The 20,511-nt window shown below is 38.3% G+C and overlaps 1 protein-coding gene across 1 annotated transcript in view; it reads left to right on the top strand.

The window, feature by feature from the left end:
• The window catches only part of LOC126370589 (beclin 1-associated autophagy-related key regulator), a 336,054-nt gene extending 328,579 nt beyond the window's left edge, over positions 1-7,475 (top strand). Inside the window, exon 7 of the transcript XR_007566895.1 lies at positions 7,463-7,475. The gene's annotated coding sequence lies outside the window, so the exon portion shown is untranslated. The remainder of the gene's footprint in view (positions 1-7,462) is intronic.
• The last annotated feature ends 13,036 nt before the right edge of the window (positions 7,476-20,511 follow it).

Here is a 20,511-nt window from a genome sequence, read left to right as displayed (position 1 = left end):
ACGTCAAAAAAAATCTCTTTATTTAATCAGGAGGTAAAGGATTTGCCGGAGAGAAGACAGGAACGGCGATTGCCCCACCGACAAGAGCGCAACTCTTGAATAATGAGTGAGAGAGAAGGAATGTGTAATACCATAGCTGTAGGCAAACAGTTTACAAGTAAACTCACGAGTCGGTAGATCGCTATCTTCGTGACTATCATGAAGCTACAAGTATGGTTATTCCGGAGTCGATATTTGGTAGGCGATACTAATAAATTTTCACAAAGTTTTGTAAAAGGCGATGCTGAATTAAATACAAAATAGTTTTTATGTGTATAATTGAGCTATTATTTGTTTAACAACTTTTTCAATTGCCGCCATGTAAACTTACAACAGAGAATCTACTCTTTTCTTTTTAAAACCACAGACTAAAAATGTACCGAACGTAACAAGTTTAAATTATGCCTGTATCAATTTAATATTGAGCCTCCTTTCTAGATTCTAGACTATTATTATACCAACTATAATCCACCAATGAGTATCATTTTGATTGTTAAATAAAATAATTGCGTAATAATAAATAACAGCTCAGCTCAGCTTAATTTCTATCAGCACATCACAGCTCAGCATCGGCACAGCACACCACAGCTATACAGCAATCAACGATCTCTGCCCGGCAGTTGTAACACATTTTTTTAATAGGAGTATCCATACATAGTTCTTGACTGTACTTTACTTTTATAAATTATGGGATGGTTTTAGGACAGATTGGTAAATGACCACGGGTATTACTTACCTAAACATCACTATTCGGAATAATATTCCTGTTTCATACTTTTTAAAGCGCGATTTTTTCGTAGTCGTGTTTTAGGAATATTTTGAACATAAAAATAATTATTTTTTGTAATAAGAATAATTTTCAATAATCTTGTTTTCAATTTACCATTTCTTTATTTTTTTTTTTTAATTGTTGTACGCCTGCATGCGGGCTGAACACATCACAACATTGTTATGTAAATTATTTTACCACCTTTTTGTATTATACGTCTTCTCGCAAATAAATTGATTTGATTTTATTTTTTAGTTTTAAGCTTATATTTTTAAGTATTTTTAAGGATGTAATTCGAAATACGTATAATGTTTACTTTGCTATAACCGAGGCAAGGATTACGCGAGATAAGTTTTGTATTTACAAAAATTTAACCGTCGCATCTTGCGTGTGCACGCCTGTTGTATGCGTTTCGTTAATGCATCGCGTGTTTATTAATTAGGTACGTGTCGAGTGGTGTCAAAACGTTTAATTTACGTTCCCTTTTAGCTCGCCGCTAACGATACGCGGCGAATGATTGGAAGATTTTTTATTAGGAAGTTAATTCCTTAGTGACTTGCTTCTTCTTTACTTAATCTACTTACAGTGCGATATTATGCCGCTGCTTTTTTCTGCTGCGCGGCGAAAAACTCGGAAGTGCGCGCCTGGCCTAAAGCGTTTTTGTATTGTATTGTAAATAACAGATTTCTGCTGACAACAGCAAATATGATCAACAGCCATAATGCTGTTGACCGCTTTGGCTTGTTTTATAGTAGTACACAAACTATCAAATGCTACTGCATAAAGAACCAGACTTGATCTTAGCACTTAGGGTGGTATTAAAAAACTAATCTCAGCTTCGAAACTGCCCTCAAGATCATTTCAATGTGACAGTTCTCATATAAAAACAGAGACTTGAGAATGATCTTGAGGGCAGTCTCAGCTGAGATGCGTTTATTAATACCACACTTAGACTGGCTTCGACTTATTATGTTTTTAAATAGTTTTTCTTTTCATTTATTGTAGCTTGTTGATTGGCATTTAAGTATTATAAGACAAAACATTTTGTAAATTAGGCTGTAAGCTCCCAGAAAAAAAAACATCTTTCTATATTTCTTCATTATTCCAACGCGTCATTATCAATACTATCTACTACTGAACGGCTTTAATCCTGATTCGATAATGTAACAACCTGTCCATATACCTTTAATACAATTTGTGAATACAGACCGGTGACAGTTATCTTAACACTGGCAGGTAGAGGCGGCAGACATTAGTAGCGGCGCGTGTGATCCTGCAGACGGCGCGCGCGCAGGTATTTATAGCGACACCGCGGGAGATAGCGTGCGTGTGCACGAATTCTGTGACAATTGCTGTTTAGTAGCCCAGACACTTAGTATAAAATCCATTCCAATCCATTTGATTTATTATATTATATTCAGAAAGGGACGGGTAATCGACAGACATAAAATTGTATGGAACACACGTCAATTTTAAGCACAAATCTGAAACAACCCTATAAAAAAATAACATCGGCCAATAACCTGACAGAATTATCTTGAAACTACACGTCAATCGATTTGCATACCAGCGAGGTACCTTTTTGATTCGCCCGGATTATTCATTCATTTACATATTCTTCCTAAAATTCAGAGCTGTCATTCATCCGTCCCTTTCCTATTGGGCGGATAAGAAAATGACAGGTATAACTTAAAGTAAAATTAGGAAGTGTCTGTAGGAATCGGGGCCATTGTCGTATTATTTAATACTTTTACGGAGCAGTCCACTAAACCGAATTAAAAACCTTTTGTAACGCCACAATCTGCATTGAGGTGTGAAATGTAAACACTCCAATGACTTTTTCAATGGATTGTAACGGCTCACGGCTCCGCCGTAGAACCAACCAGATTTGGCAGTGACTTGTCAAAATAATAATTGCATTGTGTTGGGCCAAGGTACGCAGTTAGGGAGGCTACACACTTAGCGGATTGGAAATAATATAACTTAATTGAATAAACATAAATGGACTCATGAGTCTTGTCAGGGGCCTTTGGCGGCTCTATAGTGACCCTGACATGATGACCTCTCAATCAGAAGAATGGACTGATATAACCTAGCTCAGACGCTGGTGGTGAGCGGAGAGTTGCCGTTCTATACGTAGTATGATTCCTTTGTTTTTATTGTTTTGGCTTTAGGCCTAGATTACCATAACAGACGCAAATATTTGTCAGCAACAAAATTAAGCTAAGTTGCTCCCACCTGCCGGGTCCGCATGACAACCGCGCCGAACGCGGCGCGAATTACATAGAGCGCTTGGACCAATAAATGATACGAATACTATCTACGTTGATAAACGTCAAACGGCTATTGGTTGAACGCCGCGATATAATTCGCGCTGCGCGCGGCTCGGTTATCATGCAGATCCGGCCGGTGTAACCTCCTACCGATGCAGTGTGGATTCACCCTAACAGACCAGGTAGGGTAGGCGGCCAGGTAGTCACCTTCGCAGAAGGGCATTGTTTTTCGTCATCGACGGACACCCTTACAAATTTAACACGTCTAATTTAACTTCGATGTGGCTTGTAAACATAATTTTAAGTGAGTTTTTTCGAATCGCGCTTATTTATAAATCTAAATAGCAAAGTGTACATAAACCCCTTAATCTTCTTCTTCTATCGTGTGGATTGTGAGGTGGATTACCAATCAACCCTGGTGTCAGGGTTATTATTGAGCCGACAGGCCCCTGACATGACTCATGTAACGACCACGTACTTACATCAGTAAGTAATAACCGGGACCAACGGCTTAACGTGCCTTCCGAAGCACGGATCATCTTTTGGACAATTAGGTGATCAGCCTGTAATGTCCTAACCAAACTAGGGATCATAAAGTGATTTTTGTGATTTGTCCCCACCGGGATTCGAACCTCTTAATAATATCCAATAGCAATATAACACTCAATTAATTATACTTCGTCTTCCATCGCGGTGTCCATTACGCATGACAGCTGTTTGACGTGCGTCGGACAGTGCGCAGCTCACTGACATGACAACATTTATGTCAATACTGACATCGCAAGAGTGCGAGTGAAAGAAATCGATTTTTAAAAAGCCATTCAGAGAATGTAAGTGGGATTTTAACTGACCTTTAAAAAAGGAGGAGGTTGTGTTCTAATACGTACTTAATATAATGTAGCATCACGCCTGTTTCCCCGAATGGGTAGGTAGAGGTGGTTAGTTAACACGCAAACTTATCTAAATATTTGTATCGGGTATTTGACGGGGTCAAAAATAAACTATAAAATGCTAATCTAGAAATAGAAGTCTGCCGCCAGTCTTCGATGTTCAAAAATCAATCTCATTTTACTTTTCGACTTATTTTTGAACTTTAATTACGAATTAAATAACAATAAGTACGACGTTTGAGCACTTTTATTGATGACGTCACAGGATGGTATTTTCATGCAAACTCCAAAGAAAACTTCCGTTTTCACGTTTCGTAAACAGTATCTCATTTGACTATGTTGTCAAGTAGCCTATTATATTAATTAAACCAACTGACTTCTGAACACACACTTTAACGAACAGAAAACATAATGTATGTATGTGTGCGTGTGTGTATGTGTGTGTGTGTATGTAAGTGTCATCATCATCATCAGCCCATTAACGTCCCCACTGGGGCACGGGCCTTCCCTATGGATGGATAGGCAGATCAGCCCTAAACCATCACGCGGGCCCAGTGCGGATTGATGGTTATTAGCGACTGCTAATGCAGCCGGGACCAACGGCTTAACATGCCTTCCGAAGCACGGAGGAGCTCGAGATGCAAACTTTTTTTTTGTGGTCACCCATCCTATGACCGGCCTTTGCGAAAGTTGCTTAACTTCAACAATCGCAGACCGAGCGTGTTTACCGCTGCGCCACCGGGCCCCTCTCGATGTATTTATGTGTAATGTGTGTATAATGTAGTGCAGGTTTATCATATCCAGCTTACGACATCGTATCAACAGTGGCTGCAAGTTGTCTTTGATAACTTGTGGCTCTGCCCACCCCATTAGGGATTACGGGCGTGAGTTTATGTATGTTTATGTATGTAGTTCAGTCAGCAGAACAAATCCGCGAACGTGATCCTTACAGTTTTGCTCAATGAACGTTAAAGTAGGGGGCAGGAATAAATAGTACGAGAGGCGGAAGAAGGGGCGCGGGGGAGGGGGGGAGGGGGTTCGGCACAGATATAGTCCTAAATAGTCTCTGTAACGAAACGACACAACTGACAAACTATGAAACTAAATAAACACTCTTAACTGGATAGAGATATGGTGTCTAGTATGTGGTGAAGTCTGAAGTCTGAAAGCGTCGTTGTGAGTCACCGGTCACTTACCCTCGCTGTTAGAAAATAAATTTTAAGATAATTATATTTTATTGCAATTTGCAGTGATAATGTCGGCTAGTGTTAGGCTAGGTTAGTAGATAACGGGACAGATGGTCTCATAAAAACATCAGGACGTGTGGGCTTTTACGCCGGATCAAAATCTAGACACGCGGTAGTGTGTGAAGCCAAGTTCAAGGAACAGAACTGGCGAGTCGCACCGTGTGTCTGACTTCTGCCACATGTGACTTCGCCACATGTGACTGATGTGGCGAAGACAGCCCTTAGGCTACAATACATTATCTTATGTTGTAAGAAGATATGATATGTTATACTGTTACTTATATAAATAAATTTCAGGACTGACCATTGAACTTGGCACCCATTTAGATCTCACTTCTTTTGTCGTTGAAGTCAACAACCAAAACATTTATCATAATATTGAACTTGGCTCTTATTTCACATTTATGTTTTTGATTGGATTCTATTTTACATTCTCTCTAATCAACCTGTATCCACTACTGCTGGGTATAGGCATAGAAGAAGGAATAACACTATCTATAGAACGGCAAGTCTGCTCCCCACCAGCGGCTGAGCAAGGTTTACCTCACCCCCTTCAGTCTTTAGTCTTCTATCGTATGGGCGACGTCACACACACAGATGCGCGTGTACGATGACGTCAATGTGTAGTGTCTGTGAAAAACGAGGTGTTTTGGACAACTGGTGTGTGGTATAGGATTCCTCTCTTTCACGCCATTCTTTCCGGTCCTGTGCAAGTCTCATCCATTGAATTCCGGCATACCAATATTAATTTTACGTTAAGTAGGTATATTATAATATAAATTACGAAGTCGCCAATGAGACAATTAGCATACTATTTACTAATCCTGTTATTTTGTCGAAATATCGACCGAAATTCGAACTTCTTGACACTATGATAAGTCACGTGTATAAAAACAATAGAACAGAGAACAATGAATATGACAATATATTTAAAAAAACCTTAGGACGACCAAGGAGGCTGTCGTTAACACGCTGTCTTCGGCGGGACGGGTCTTAGAACCACTGAAAGTCGGGACATTCCTCACACAACTGGCTATTATACAACACTAGTTCTGATTTAGCAGGTGGCCAGTTATCTTGCAGGTTTATGGACATTTTGTCCAGTGATTCCAACAATGTTGCCGGCAAGATGCGCAGTGACACACAGTCAGCTTTCGTTTTGCGTTTTATGAGGGAAAATGAAACCTGAATGCGGTGGATGTACTAGTGTACTACATTTCCTTGCGTTAATTTTACTATACTAAATATTACTATCTTAACGTGCCTTCCGAAGCACGGAGTTAATAAGTTATCTTAAATACAGTTTTCACCATAGCACAGTTAGCTCGTCCAGTACTGACGGCGATACGGCTCACCACCTGTCACGTTGGTCTAACAGAAAACTAGGTGAGGTGTGGGTACTATGGTTCATCTTCTAATGGATGTAGTGATGTCGTGAGATTATGTTACATTTATTAACATTATTTTATTAACATTATTAACAACAACAATTCACCAGTCGGAGACTTCTCCTGCAGAGTGTGCGGTAGAGTTTGCCGCTCTAGGATTGGCTTGCACAGCCATGATAGAAAGTGCATTTCTTCGAGGTAATGACGTCATAAATCGTCTAAAACACGCGTATAAGGCCAATGATGATGATGATGATGATGATGGTGTTTTTAACGGTGCCCAGTGAGGTTATACATTGTGAGGAGCGTTTTTGTTCTCAACCTCGCTTCTAGAAAAAACAAAGCTGCTTTGTGCTTCTGTATCCTCTGAACCAAAGTCCCGAGCATCTGGGCATCCTGAGATACCCATCCGTACGGCGTAAGGTAAAGCTCGCGCGAGTCAGACCATCTTATGCTGGATAATTCTATAAATTTGTTAATCGCCCAGTGTAAGTTGATTCGTCGCGTGCGATGGTCAGTGTATCATCTTTATCCCAGGTAAATCTATGAGTCACTTAAAAAAAACTGTTCCGGTAGCACAACCAGCTCACACTCCGACGTCGGCGATTGTTTCGCGGGCGACTATTTATAGGCTGCGTACGCGCAGAATCGGGACGCGGTGATTCACTGTCACCGACTGTCTCGCGAAATAGGTCTTAGGTGTTATCGGCCAACGCCCCGTGGTAATGCTACATGTTACTATGCAGCGAAGATTACTACGGTAGTATTTGACACAGCCAGACAAACATCAAATCTGTGAAACAGCAGAAAATACGCAGGTTAAAAGGCAAATCGGGTGTAACTTAAACCTGGGGAGTTAAAAAGGCCACATCGAAGCAGTTAATCTAAAAAGCAATATTGCTATTTGCCAGGGACCCTCCGCGAGGGATCCTGAATAAGGTCCGAATTTGTGCCGTCGAACATGTTCCACTCCAGCCTCCTCGCTTTTTTTAGATGAATTGCTTCTATGTGGCCATTTTAACCCCCCAGGTTTAAGTTACACTCCATACAAAAATCTAATTACCGCAATTGATTTACCCACCTGATGTTTCTCATTTTGAATAACATAATTAAAAGAAAATCAATCATCAAAATTGCACTTTTCCCTCAAAATACAGGTTGTGAGAAACTGTAGTAGTTTTAGAAGGATGAGACGTTCGTTATATCAAAATTGATGACTCAAAAGTTTAACTATGTTACCTACTGAATAATGATATTTATGAATTTCAATCAAATTCTCAGACCGAGAAGAGCTTACATGGAACAGATTAAAGAAAAGGTTAACGTCGTGTCTTATAGGGAAGTCAAGGAATTGGCCTTTGATAGACTGGAATGGAAAATGCTACACCGACAAGAGCGTGGATCTTAAATTGATGATGAATCAAATTCTAATAAATAACAAATGTAATGTTTTGTAACGCTTAGTTTTAGTTTCATCCATAACAGTAAAATTACATTCACTTCCAGAGAATTTCCGTCAAAAATTAAAAAGTTCAAACCCCGAGAATTCCGAACATTGTCAACTTTCCCAATGACAAACAGCAAAGCGTCTAAACTCGCCTAAGTACGGGGCCTGTTTCCTGGGGGAACCGGTCCTGGCCCAATTATCTCCCCTCCCTCTCTCCTCCATTCTTCTCCCTCTGGCTAATTGGTTGGCTACCAACTTATGCTATACAGACAATAGTTAGACGCCTGCCTTTGTGAGTTTTGTCGCGAAGGAACCTTTGGTTTTACTTTTAAATCGTTATTTTACGTCACAGGTTTTCAGATCAGGGGGATTAAATATGTATATTATATTGCGTATTTATTGTGAAATTAGTATTTTAAATATATTATTTTTGAAAACTTAATATATGTAAAAAAAACATATAGGATTATTTGCAAAAAATAGCGATCGGCACATTGTTAATACCCGGAATAAAAATAAACTTGCTTTACAAGTCAGTCGATTTCATAAGATCACTAAATCTTTTAAGGGGCAATGTATACGTTTTTATAATAAGATTCCCATTGACATTCAGAATTTGCTTTTCAACTGTTTTAAGACAGTAGTTAAACAGAAACTTTACAAAAAAGGCTATTATAAAGTTAGTGATTACTTATTTAGAAGATATGAATGCATGGGATTAACTGTCTGAGAACTGATATTAGGCAGCTAAATTAATTAATTGTATAAAAATATTTTATGTTTATTTTTTAAAGAACGTCTAGGGCCCTGTGCCGAGGTTTTTCTTGCAGCTTCTTTTCCCCGGCTATACAGGTTGTGAGAAGCAGTAGTTTTAGGCGGATGAGACGTTTGTTATGTAAAAAATTACGATTCAAAGTGTAACAATGTTTCCTACTGAATAAAGATATTTTTGAATTTGAATATTAATATTATGTACGTATAGAGTATCGACAATAACAACAATAATTTGCTTGTGAACAATAATAACGTTATCAAGTTAGACCGTACATTATGCAACAATAGTCCAGACAGGACGCGACATATCGTCTGCTACATTGACCATGAACCGACGGCTGGGTGATGAATCTCTGCTCGGGCTATTAATTACTGACAGATTTATTAATTTGAATTAATATTTGGATCATAGATAATTGATAATACGAAGAAAAAAAAATACAATAAAGTATCACTCTTGCCTATCTTTCGCGGCTTAACAATCAAACGATAATACAAACAGCTACTTTTGACACCTAAGAAGTATTAAAATTCATAATCATGAATACATTTTCACTCATCATTGTTGCTAATCGTTTTATTGCGTGTTCATATATACGAAGTTTCCAGGATGGCACTATGGTCGCGCCCTATTACATGGGACTTGAACATAGCTGGCGAGGAGTGGATGAATATGGTATCTCTGATACGGATGTGATGTTATGTCATCTAATGTCAACATATCACCACATAAGCTCCTGATTATATCCTAATGGGGTAATGGGGTCCTATGGGGTGAGGTATCCTAATAGCACAAATATAGATAACTTATTTATTTTACAAAAAAAAAAATGCCTTAGAATAATAGTAAACATTGATTCAATGACAAGCTGCAGACCCTATTTTACAAAACTTAAACTCTTAACTCTAACATCTTTATATATTTATCAAGTCAGTATATTTGTCAAAAATAATCTACATTTATTCCCGCTTTACTCTCGCTCCCAAAACCTACAGCCTCACACCAGACTAGCCCAACCTTTTAGTAAATAGCAAATTATTCTCTCAGGTCCATTCGCTATGTCTGTTAAAATATATAATAAGATTCCAAAAGCCTTGCAAGACATCACCGAAATAAATAAAGTCAAAAAAAAGTTTAAAACAGTATCTAATAGACAAAAGTTTTTATACTCTGCAGGAGTTTTTTAATGATTAGTTGTTTACTTTAGTTTTACGTCTAAATTATGTATACTTGTTATTATTTATTATGTTTATGCCTAAAAAATATGCTTTAACTGTCCTTTAAATTGCTGTGCCCAATCCAGGTCCATATGTGTTACTTACCTTATATTACCAACCTTCTACCATGTGGAACGCAATATATGATATGATTATGATTACGGGGTATCCGCACTGGGCCCGCGTGGTGGTTTAAGGCCCGATCTCCCTATCCATCCAGCAGTGGGGACGTTAATGGGCTGGTGATGATGATGATGGGGTAGAGGTATATCCATCGGAATATGAACTAAGTATACCCACACCTCACCGAGCTTTCTGTTAGACCGACGTGTTAGGTGCAGAGCCGTATCGCCAACTGTTTTAGTGAAAACTACAGATTTCCCTCATTCAGCGCTTATCGCTATCGACCCCCTAGGGTCGATTAATTCTTTCAAATATTTTTCCTCTCAGACGACGCCCTGAGCCGACGTTCGCGCCCAACTGGGCACCCTCAGGCCTGTTGTCTTAAACGGTGTACCGGGTGAGAGCCTTCAGCGCTCCCCATTTGTCCGGCCAAGTAGTTAATGCCATCTGCGGCAAATCTACAATAAGTCATGTCAAAAAAAAGTGAAAACTACATTTAAGATAAATTAATAACTCATTGGTACAAGTACGGTACAGAGATTCGAACCGGCGCTTTTCCTTTGAGCAGCAAGCCAGTGTACCATGGGACCACAGTGAACTAAGTTAATTATCTTTAAATGTTGAGTTTGACCTTTATCGACAGGATGGCCGAATGCTCCATTTAAAACACGAGTTCTTATCTAAGTTATCTAGATAGCCTTTACAAAAGGGCTGTTTCGTAACTCGTCCAGTTCTCACGGCAATTCACCACGCTGGTCAATCTTCAAGCACAATGTCTGGATGTCGAATGTGGTTTGGTTACTTACCACATACCAGAGCTTCGAGTTTTTGTGGTGCAAGTTGTAGGGGGTTGGCGGAATGTTAAGGTTCTTATGGAACAAGGCAAACAACGGGATACTTTGGATGTTGTGGATTTAAAAGTTACGGTCTATTTTGAATTGGGAGCAGATAGAAAACATAGCACGCGTGTAGATGCTAACCCTTTAAATGACGTTTGGTCAGTATATAAATTACGTAGCCGTCTTATTACCCGCATTGGAGCAGCGTGGTGGAGTATGCTCCATACCCCTTCTGGTTGATTGAGGAGAGGCCTGTTCCCAGCAGTGGGACGTATTTATTTATTTATTTATTTATTTTATTGGAAGACCAACAGCTAATATTACAAAATAATAGTTCATACTAAAAAACAAACAGCCATTTACAGGTCCTCACCAATAGACACAACTTGACTAAAAAGAAAAATGCTATAAAGAGCACTTACAAAATAGGTAAACAAGAAATAATAATAATAATGTAATTAATATGGTAGAACACAATGCAAAAGGTTATTGATTTATTCAACGAAGAAACTCTGACTTAAGAGACGCCTTGCCGCAGTGCAACTAGTATTATCAATCAATCAATCAATCAATCATTTATTTGCCAGAATACAATTTACAAAAGATGGTAAGTATAGTATTACAGTAGGTCATAGTATTCAACCTTAACTAGGCATGCAAATATTTTAACAATTTGAAAACAAAACTTCCAATCATAATAAATTTAAAATTTTACGTTTTAAAAGACAATTAATAATCGTTTAAATCATAAAAACAATTCTCCAACAACCAATTTGTCCAACCAATTAAAAAGGTCAATGTCTAGATCACCTGCCAGTCTGTTGAAATTCCTACTCGCACGCCACATATAGGTATTCTGCCTGTAGTTAGTAGACGCAGATGGGAGGTATAAAATAGAATTGTACCTAAGAGACGTCGTCGGCACTCTCAAATAGACCTGGGATAATAATTCTGGGCAGTCTACGGAACCGGAAGCAATTTTTAAAAGAAATACTAAATCCGCGACCTCTCGACGCCTCTCTAAGCTATAAGTATATAAGCTGTTCATGTGTTATGTATGTATGTCTTATTACAAAACGAAGAAAAAAGATGAATTAGACTCCTCACCTTTTACTGGTAAAGGGGCTCACCTCCCTAGCGTTATCCCGTTTAGACAGGGTCCGCTTACGTAACCTGAAGATATGACAGGTCCGTTTTACAGACTGGTAAATAGCTGGCAAATTCTCTTGATGACGTCATGTGAATGAATAAAATAATTTCACCTCGTCTTTTCTGTAATAGTGATTATAAAGGGGGGTAGTTTCCTATGTCATAGATAAATTATTAAATTCTAATTACTTACTAAATAAAGACAGATTTAAAATTGACGAAAAACATTTTCTTTTTTCTATTTAATTTCTTTTTTTTTATAACGACGAAAGTTTTAACGAAACACACACATGACACATAACACACACACACACACACACACACACACACACACACACACACACGCACACACACATACACACACACACACACAGACACACACACACCCACCCACACACACACACACACACACACACACACATACACACACACATACACACACACACACACACATACACACATATATGTTATGACAACAAAAGAAGAAAAAACAATGCGCGCGTGTGTCAGCACTGGCAGCGGCCAGCCAATCAAAACAACTTGTCATAACGTGTCTCATTTAGGCTCCGCCCCTATCCGATATTATCCGAAACTTTTATTTCGGATTCGGTAACGGATGATTTTTTATATCGGATATCCGATAGTTTCGGTTACGGTTACGGAGCTCCCTAACATCCCTGATTTAAATAAACCTTGTTTTCACAGCGTAAGTACCGGTTATTTTGTATATCTGACATTCTCTCATGGCTTGCACCAAGCGTTTCGCTGGTGTGTTTAGTAAGCAAATACTGCACGCTCGATGGCTTGGACACCTTCCTAAACTATTAGGACCTGGCCATCAATCTTCAGCACGTCAGACTACTCAGACTGGTTCTCTTTTATTGTCGACTAATAATTATAACAATTTATTTATTTATAGTGGTAGTAATTCCTGTAGACACCACCTAATTTTATTGTAAGTTATACCTGTCATTTTCTTATCCGCCGAAAAGGAAAGGGACGGGCAATCAACAGGCAAACAAACAATTTATTGAAAAATCGTCAATTTTAGGCAGAAATAAAAAAAATTGATAAAAAAATTATTCATTCATATTATTTTTCATTTTAAAATAACCCTCCCAAAATTTTATATTGGCCAATAACCCGACAGAATTCCACTTGATATTAACTCAGAATGATGGTCTGAATCATCCCTCTCAGTATTCGTTACGATGTCACTAATATCCTGTATGTGACAAGTAATAGTAATTAAATACATCAGTCAGTAATGCGCTTAAGTTTCAATAATCAAGTTTACGTCCTTGGAATGTTGGAGATATCAATTTAATGGTAACACTTACGTCATTAAAGGGCTAGCAATGGCGGCTTTTCATAAGATTGAGCATACCTGGTTTTCTTATATCATGATAGTACTTATAACCTTGTCAGGGGCCTTTCGCGGCTCAATAACAGCCTTCAGGGTTGATGATAGATATAGAGGCACCGAACGCCTTTACCACCTTCTGCAGGCACCAACGAAGGTTGGTGAGGTCGGTCATATTAATCTCAAGATCACTTCCTTGTTCAATTTGTCCAAAAGAAATAATTGTCGATATCCCCCCCCCCCCCCCGGTTGTTTGAGGGGAGGCCTGTGCCCAGCAGTAGGACATGTGTAGGCTATTTATGTATATATATGTATCTCTAAATATATAAAAGGAGAAACTGACTGACTGACATATCAACGCACAGCCTAAACAGCTAAACGTAGGCACTTGAAATTTGGAAGCGACGTAGCTTAGGTACCGTAGAGGTGCACTAAGAAAGGAATTCCCAGAATTCCCACGGGAAAGGGAATTAGCGGGAAAATCCTTTTGTATGAAAAATCTAAACCGCTTAGACGCTTGAAATTTGGCATGCAGGTACCTTAGTTAACTTAAAGCTTAGTTGCAACAGGATATTGCAAAATTCCCACGGAAACGGGAGTTAGCGGGAAAAAAATTTGTATGAAAAAGTCGAAACCGCGTAAGATAGATGTTTTCAATCTAGCATGCATACATACCTTAGTAAATATAAAGTTTAGTTATGGCTGTATTTTGAAAAATGGGAGTTAGCGGGAAAATAATGTTGTATGAAAAAATCTAAACTGCATAAGTTAGATGCTTGAAATTTGACATGCACTCCCACACACACAAAGATTTGTCTTAAAACACCCCACGCGGACGAAGTTGCGGGCAAAAGCTAGTGTCGATATGTAACTAATAACTATGTATTTCCGTAGAAACTTTCATCGCTAAGCTGTTATCCCTTGCACCTGCCTACACTGTTTGGTCAGCAAACATGCACGTTTCGGCTCGAACGCCTGCCCTCGTCTAATTATCGACTTGTGTGGCCATTCTGCAAACACCCTCCTTTTGGGAGTTAACACGCGCGGTTAAGGGCTATTACCTAAGTCGGTGGAATTTTCGAAATACTTCTTTTAGATAATTGTTTAAGCTTTAGCCAGTAATAGGAACTAGTAAACATTCACAAAAAAAGAAGTTGAAGTTAAGCAACTTTCGCAAAGGCCGGTCATAGGATGGGAGACCACAAAAAAATAAAGTTTTCATCTAGAGCTCCTTCGTGCATCGGAAGGCACGTTAAGCCGTTGGTTCCGGCTGCATTAGTAGTCGTTAATAACCATTAATCCGCACTGGGCCCACGTGATGGTTAAAGGCCCAATCTCCCTATCCGTCCATAGGGGAGGCCCGTGCCCCAGCAGTGGGGACTTTAATGGGCTGATGATGATGATGATACATTCACATATACATTCACACCCGTAATCTCTAATAAGATGGGCAGAGCAACAAGTAATCAGAGACAACTTGCGGCTGCAAGTTGATATGAAGAACTGGTGTTATGACGTCCGTAGATGGATATGATGATCCTTATTTTGTTAAGAAATCAGGTATCTATTAATCCCACCATACGTCTGTCGAATTTTACAACATGCACGGGAAGACCGTGTTCTATGTTTTTTATCGATTACAGGCCCATATAAAAGCGCCCAGAACAATATAGAAACTCAAAGAACAATATAGAAGCGCCCAGAACAATATAGAAGCGCCCAGAACAACATGGAAGCGAAGTGACAAAATTGAAAATCCCCACTCGGTGCGTTCCTGGTCCCGCCTCTATGTGTCTTGAGCTTTAAGATTACGATCATGATATTTGATAAGCGAATAAACGTGGCATCACAATATCGCGGACATTTCTTTCTGCGCCATTATTCGTAAGATAATATTTGTTTGACGTTGACTTTTTTTGTGGGCAGTTTGTAATCCTGGTATCAGGTGTCTGGTGTAACTGGATTAGAAGGGCGCTGGTGTCTTTGACCGTATCATGTCGGATTGCTATGGATTGGGCGGTCGATGGGTTTGCGGTTTTCGAATATGTAGTTATTTAGTATTAGGTCTTATGGATGCTATAGGAAAATAAGCCAGTCTAAGATGATTCAAAATAGTACTACGTAAGTTTTGTGGTTGTGTAGTACAATCACTACTTACGTAGTACTATTATTTATTATGTACTACTAAACTCACTACTGGTACTTTTCGACTTATTTTCGAATTTTATTCGTGAATATAAGTAATAATGAGTACGAGGTTTGACCGCTTTTATTCACGACGTCACAGGACATTATAAAATTTCAAAAAAACTTTCGTTTTGACATTTCGTATTTTCGGCGTCATTGGTGGTGAACTATTAACAAAAAACTCGGTGAGGTGTGGGTACTTAATCCAGGCACCTCTGCCTACCCCCACTGGGACATAGTCGTGTATTATAGAGATTGAAACTGATATAATTAGCATCCAACCAAAATGACATCTCTGTTTCTCCACAAAATTATTTAATTTATATCTCATGATTCTTATTAATTTGCTTTCTTGTATTATAGAGTTTGAAACTGATATAATTAGCATCCAACCAAAATTACATCTCTGTTTCTCCACAAAATTATTTAATTTATTATCTCATGATTCTTATTAATTTGCTTTCTTTAGTAACTCGACACCCGCTGCGATAGAGGACTCGTGTCATCATATGATAAACGTCCCCAAGTAATTATTTATCTGGAACTCTTATTTATAACTTTATTTCCCATAAAACACTCGTAAATTTTTAAGTTTGATGTACCGTCGACAGGGAAAACTGAGAATTATTTTATAGCGTAAAAAGTGTTGATAAATTCGTTCAAAACAGTTCTTCTCGCGTGTGAATTCTGATTGTGAGATTAGTGACGAGCAATTCATCATTAACAAAGTATTTTCTTTTTATTTCAAAGCGGAATACATTGTCGCTAGCGAATTAAATGTGTGATGCTCTGTCGCGGGGCCACCACCTCCAATTCAGTTGAAAACGATATAGATTACTGTACGTACCATGTACATAGTGTACGTGAAAAGATTTTATGTGTACGTGCTATAATTAGAAAGAAAACAACAAATTAAAGTGGCTTCGCTGGAGAGCATACTCCCCAGCGGAGCCACTCAGTTTGCATACTTCGAGATGTTTTCTTCCTGTAAATTGAAGTATAGTTTGATGTACGTACTACGTACATAGTGTACGTGAAAAGATTTTATGTGTACGTGCTATAATTAGAAAGAAAACAACAAATTAAAGTGGCTTCGCTGGAGAGCATACTCCCCAGCGGAGCCACTCAGTTTGCATACTTCGAGATGTTTTCTTCCTGTAAATTGTAGTATAGTTTGATGTACGTACTACGTACATAGTGTACGTGAAAAGATTTTATGTGTACGTGCTATAATTAGAAAGAAAACAACAAATTAAAGTGTATATGACGGCATTAACAAAACGTGAAGCGCTGAAGATTTTAAGAAACAATCTCCTTGCGAGAACTTTTTATCTATGCACAAACTACTAAGAGAACCTATTTCAGACGAACGTCTCTCATACAAAACAAAGAGCCTCAGAATTTAGAGTATGACACTTGATTTGACATAAATATAAAATTATATTGCCACACGCAAAAATAATTGTGGGGTTGCCATAGTAATGATATGGCACGGCGTGGCAGTAGTGATAGCTTTAAATTATTTAGATTACTTTAAATTTTGATGACAAGGTTTATAAAAAAAAGACTGCAGTTTACTTGTATAACATTTATTTTTTAATTTTGTTTTATATTTTATGGATTTTTTTTCTGAAATAGAGCTTTATTATTATTATTTTAAATATGCCTTTTTGCATTAATGGCAAACTTTCCTCTAAACTCTCTAATCTAGAGACATCTGTACCCTTTAATATTTTGTTTATAATAACACTGCTAATCTTGAGAGACCCGGAAAGTTTTTAATAAAAATGTCTTTGTGCAATCCGCATGGCAAACACAATTGTTCCCAGTAGTCCTAAGCCTTCGCAAATTGTCATCACACAAACACTGTAACTTCTGCACTTCTAGAGTTCTTCCTAGCTCACTTTTAGGAAACTGGTGAAATATAGCGTCTTTTCGTCTTTTCGCTTACTTATCTTACACTCATACTGTATGGATATCACAGTTTTCTAGTTGAGAGGCTAAGTACGGAATTTATTCAACGCAAATTTCACTCGATCACTTACATTTATAAAACTACAATGAAACAATGATTGATTTTGGATTTTGTTTGGTTAGGACGCCGGGCGGGCAGCGCTTGCCCTTGTGTCTATGTTTATATCCTAACCTAAGATTGTCCCAAGATGGCGGAAGATCGCAGAGGGGTGAAATGAAGTAGGAGAGGGGTGAAGTAGCTGTCATTTTCTAAACTCGGTACATTTGCGCTATGGTACAATTTTTTTGTATGAACATTTCCGGCCGTGTATCTATGACAGATTTGACATAAATTGTCAGTGCCGTACCGATCCGTCACCAAACCTTGTCATCAAAATTTAAAGTAATCTAAATAATTTAAAGCTATCACTACTGCCACGCCGTGCCATATCATTACTATGGCAACCCCACAATTATTTTTGCGTGTGGCAATATAATTTTATATTTATGTCAAATCAAGTGTCATACTCTAAATTCTGAGGCTCTTTGTTTTGTATGAGAGACGTTCGTCTGAAATAGGTTCTCTTAGTAGTTTGTGCATAGATAAAAAGTTCTCGCAAGGAGATTGTTTCTTAAAATCTTCAGCGCTTCACGTTTTGTTCATGCCGTCATATACACTTTAATTTGTTGTTTTCTTTCTAATTATAGCACGTACACATAAAATCTTTTCACGTACACTATGTACGTAGTACGTACATCAAACTATACTACAATTTACAGGAAGAAAACATCTCGAAGTATGCAAACTGAGTGGCTCCGCTGGGGAGTATGCTCTCCAGCGAAGCCACTTTAATTTGTTGTTTTCTTTCTAATTATAGCACGTACACATAAAATCTTTTCACGTACACTATGTACGTAGTACGTACATCAAACTATACTTCAATTTACAGGAAGAAAACATCTCGAAGTATGCAAACTGAGTGGCTCCGCTGGGGAGTATGCTCTCCAGCGAAGCCACTTTAATTTGTTGTTTTCTTTCTAATTATAGCACGTACACATAAAATCTTTTCACGTACACTATGTACGTAGTACGTACATCAAACTATACTTCAATTTACAGGAAGAAAACATCTCGAAGTATGCAAACTGAGTGGCTCCGCTGGGGAGTATGCTCTCCAGCGAAGCCACTTTAATTTGCTGTTTTCTTTCTAATTATAGCACGTACACATAAAATCTTTTCACGTACACTATGTACATGGTACGTACAGTAATCTATATCGTTTTCAACTGAATTGGAGGTGGTGGCCCCGCGACAGAGCATCACACAATTAAATCCCGACTCGAGATCGCAAATTCAAGATCGCGCGGCATTGGAAATATCGAGATCCCGATATTCCCGATTTCCGGGTATTGATATTTTGGGGTATTGATATTTCAAATGCCGCGGGATCTCGAATTTCATGAAATAATTAAAGTTACGATGGTTGAAAATGATTAAAACTGCTTATTTGTGATAGTGAGGTAAATTAAAACAAAATATTTTTTTAAAGAAAACAAAAACCTTTATGCTTCAATATTACTAACTAAATAATTAAGTTTTCTTTAGAAATCAGCATAATCAAAACAAAAAGTACTTATAACTCAAGGAGATTCGCCCAATCCCGTCAATATTGAATGGGATCTCGTCATTATTATGCTTCGGGATTGATCCCGAAAAATTAAACGTGATCCCGCGAGATTGGCTAGTGAAATAGATTTCTTTTCTATACTTTCAGTTTGGTTAGAAATACTTAAGTATAAGTATATTGGTTTATTTATATCAAAGCCGGTTACGTCGTATTCCACTATTTAAATTCCCAGCGTAAATGTTCGCATATCAATTTGCTATCGAAGGGAGCAAAGTACGCTCCAATGACACTGCATCAGTAATAGCGACAATCGATTTGGCCAGAGTTGATGTAATTGGCTATTTTACAAATACAAAAATACAAATACAAAATACTTTATTTGTAGAAAACCAATACACTATTGTGATTGGAGCCTCCTTTTAAGCGTAGCGCCTGTATCAGGAGACACCGCTATTTTAACATAACATAACAAATAAACAGGAAAACACAAAATACACAACAAAAGAGAAATAGAATACCCTTTTTGTTTTTGACGTGACTTGTAGATTTGCCGCAAATGGCATTAGGTAACTACTTGGCGGGACAAATGGGGAGCGCTGAAGGCTCTCACCCGGTACAACTTTTAAGACAACAGGCCTGAGGGTGCCCAGTTGGGCGCGAACCTAGGCTCAGGGCGTCGTCTGAGAGGAAGAATATTGAAAGGATTAATCGACCCTAGTGGGTCGATAGCGATAAGCGCTAAATGAGGGAAATCGTCCACCACGCCGGCGGGGTAAAATACACTACAACTTACTTTTACTGGGTCTACTAAAACTTTTTTTTATACCGTACATTTTCTCTCTCATTAATCTCAAGTCGAAATATTTTGATGATAAACGACCTCCTAATGCACTTTGTATGGCATTCAGCGCCACCTGTATCTCTTTTATGTTAAGGTCAATATTATAATGGCCTAAGAGCACACGATGTTTTGAGTGTTAAAAAAGTTCACATCGATATTTGACACTTGCGCTCAGGTATAAAAATAAGTACTCAATGTCAAAAAAATGTCAAAATATTTTTTTAGATACACACATATCTTCCTAGCATTATCCTGTTTTTCACAGGGTCCGCTTACCTACCTAACCTGAAGATTTTAGATTACGCCGCCAAAGGCCCCTGACCCAATAACAACCCTAACACCAGAGTTGCTGAGGTTGTTAATCTAGTTCACAACCCACACGA

This window comes from Pectinophora gossypiella, chromosome 1, assembly GCF_024362695.1.
Source record: "Pectinophora gossypiella chromosome 1, ilPecGoss1.1, whole genome shotgun sequence".
NCBI lineage: Eukaryota > Metazoa > Arthropoda > Insecta > Lepidoptera > Gelechiidae > Pectinophora > Pectinophora gossypiella.
Note: the sequence above shows the minus strand (reverse complement) of the source record. Positions and strands in the feature narration are given on the sequence as shown.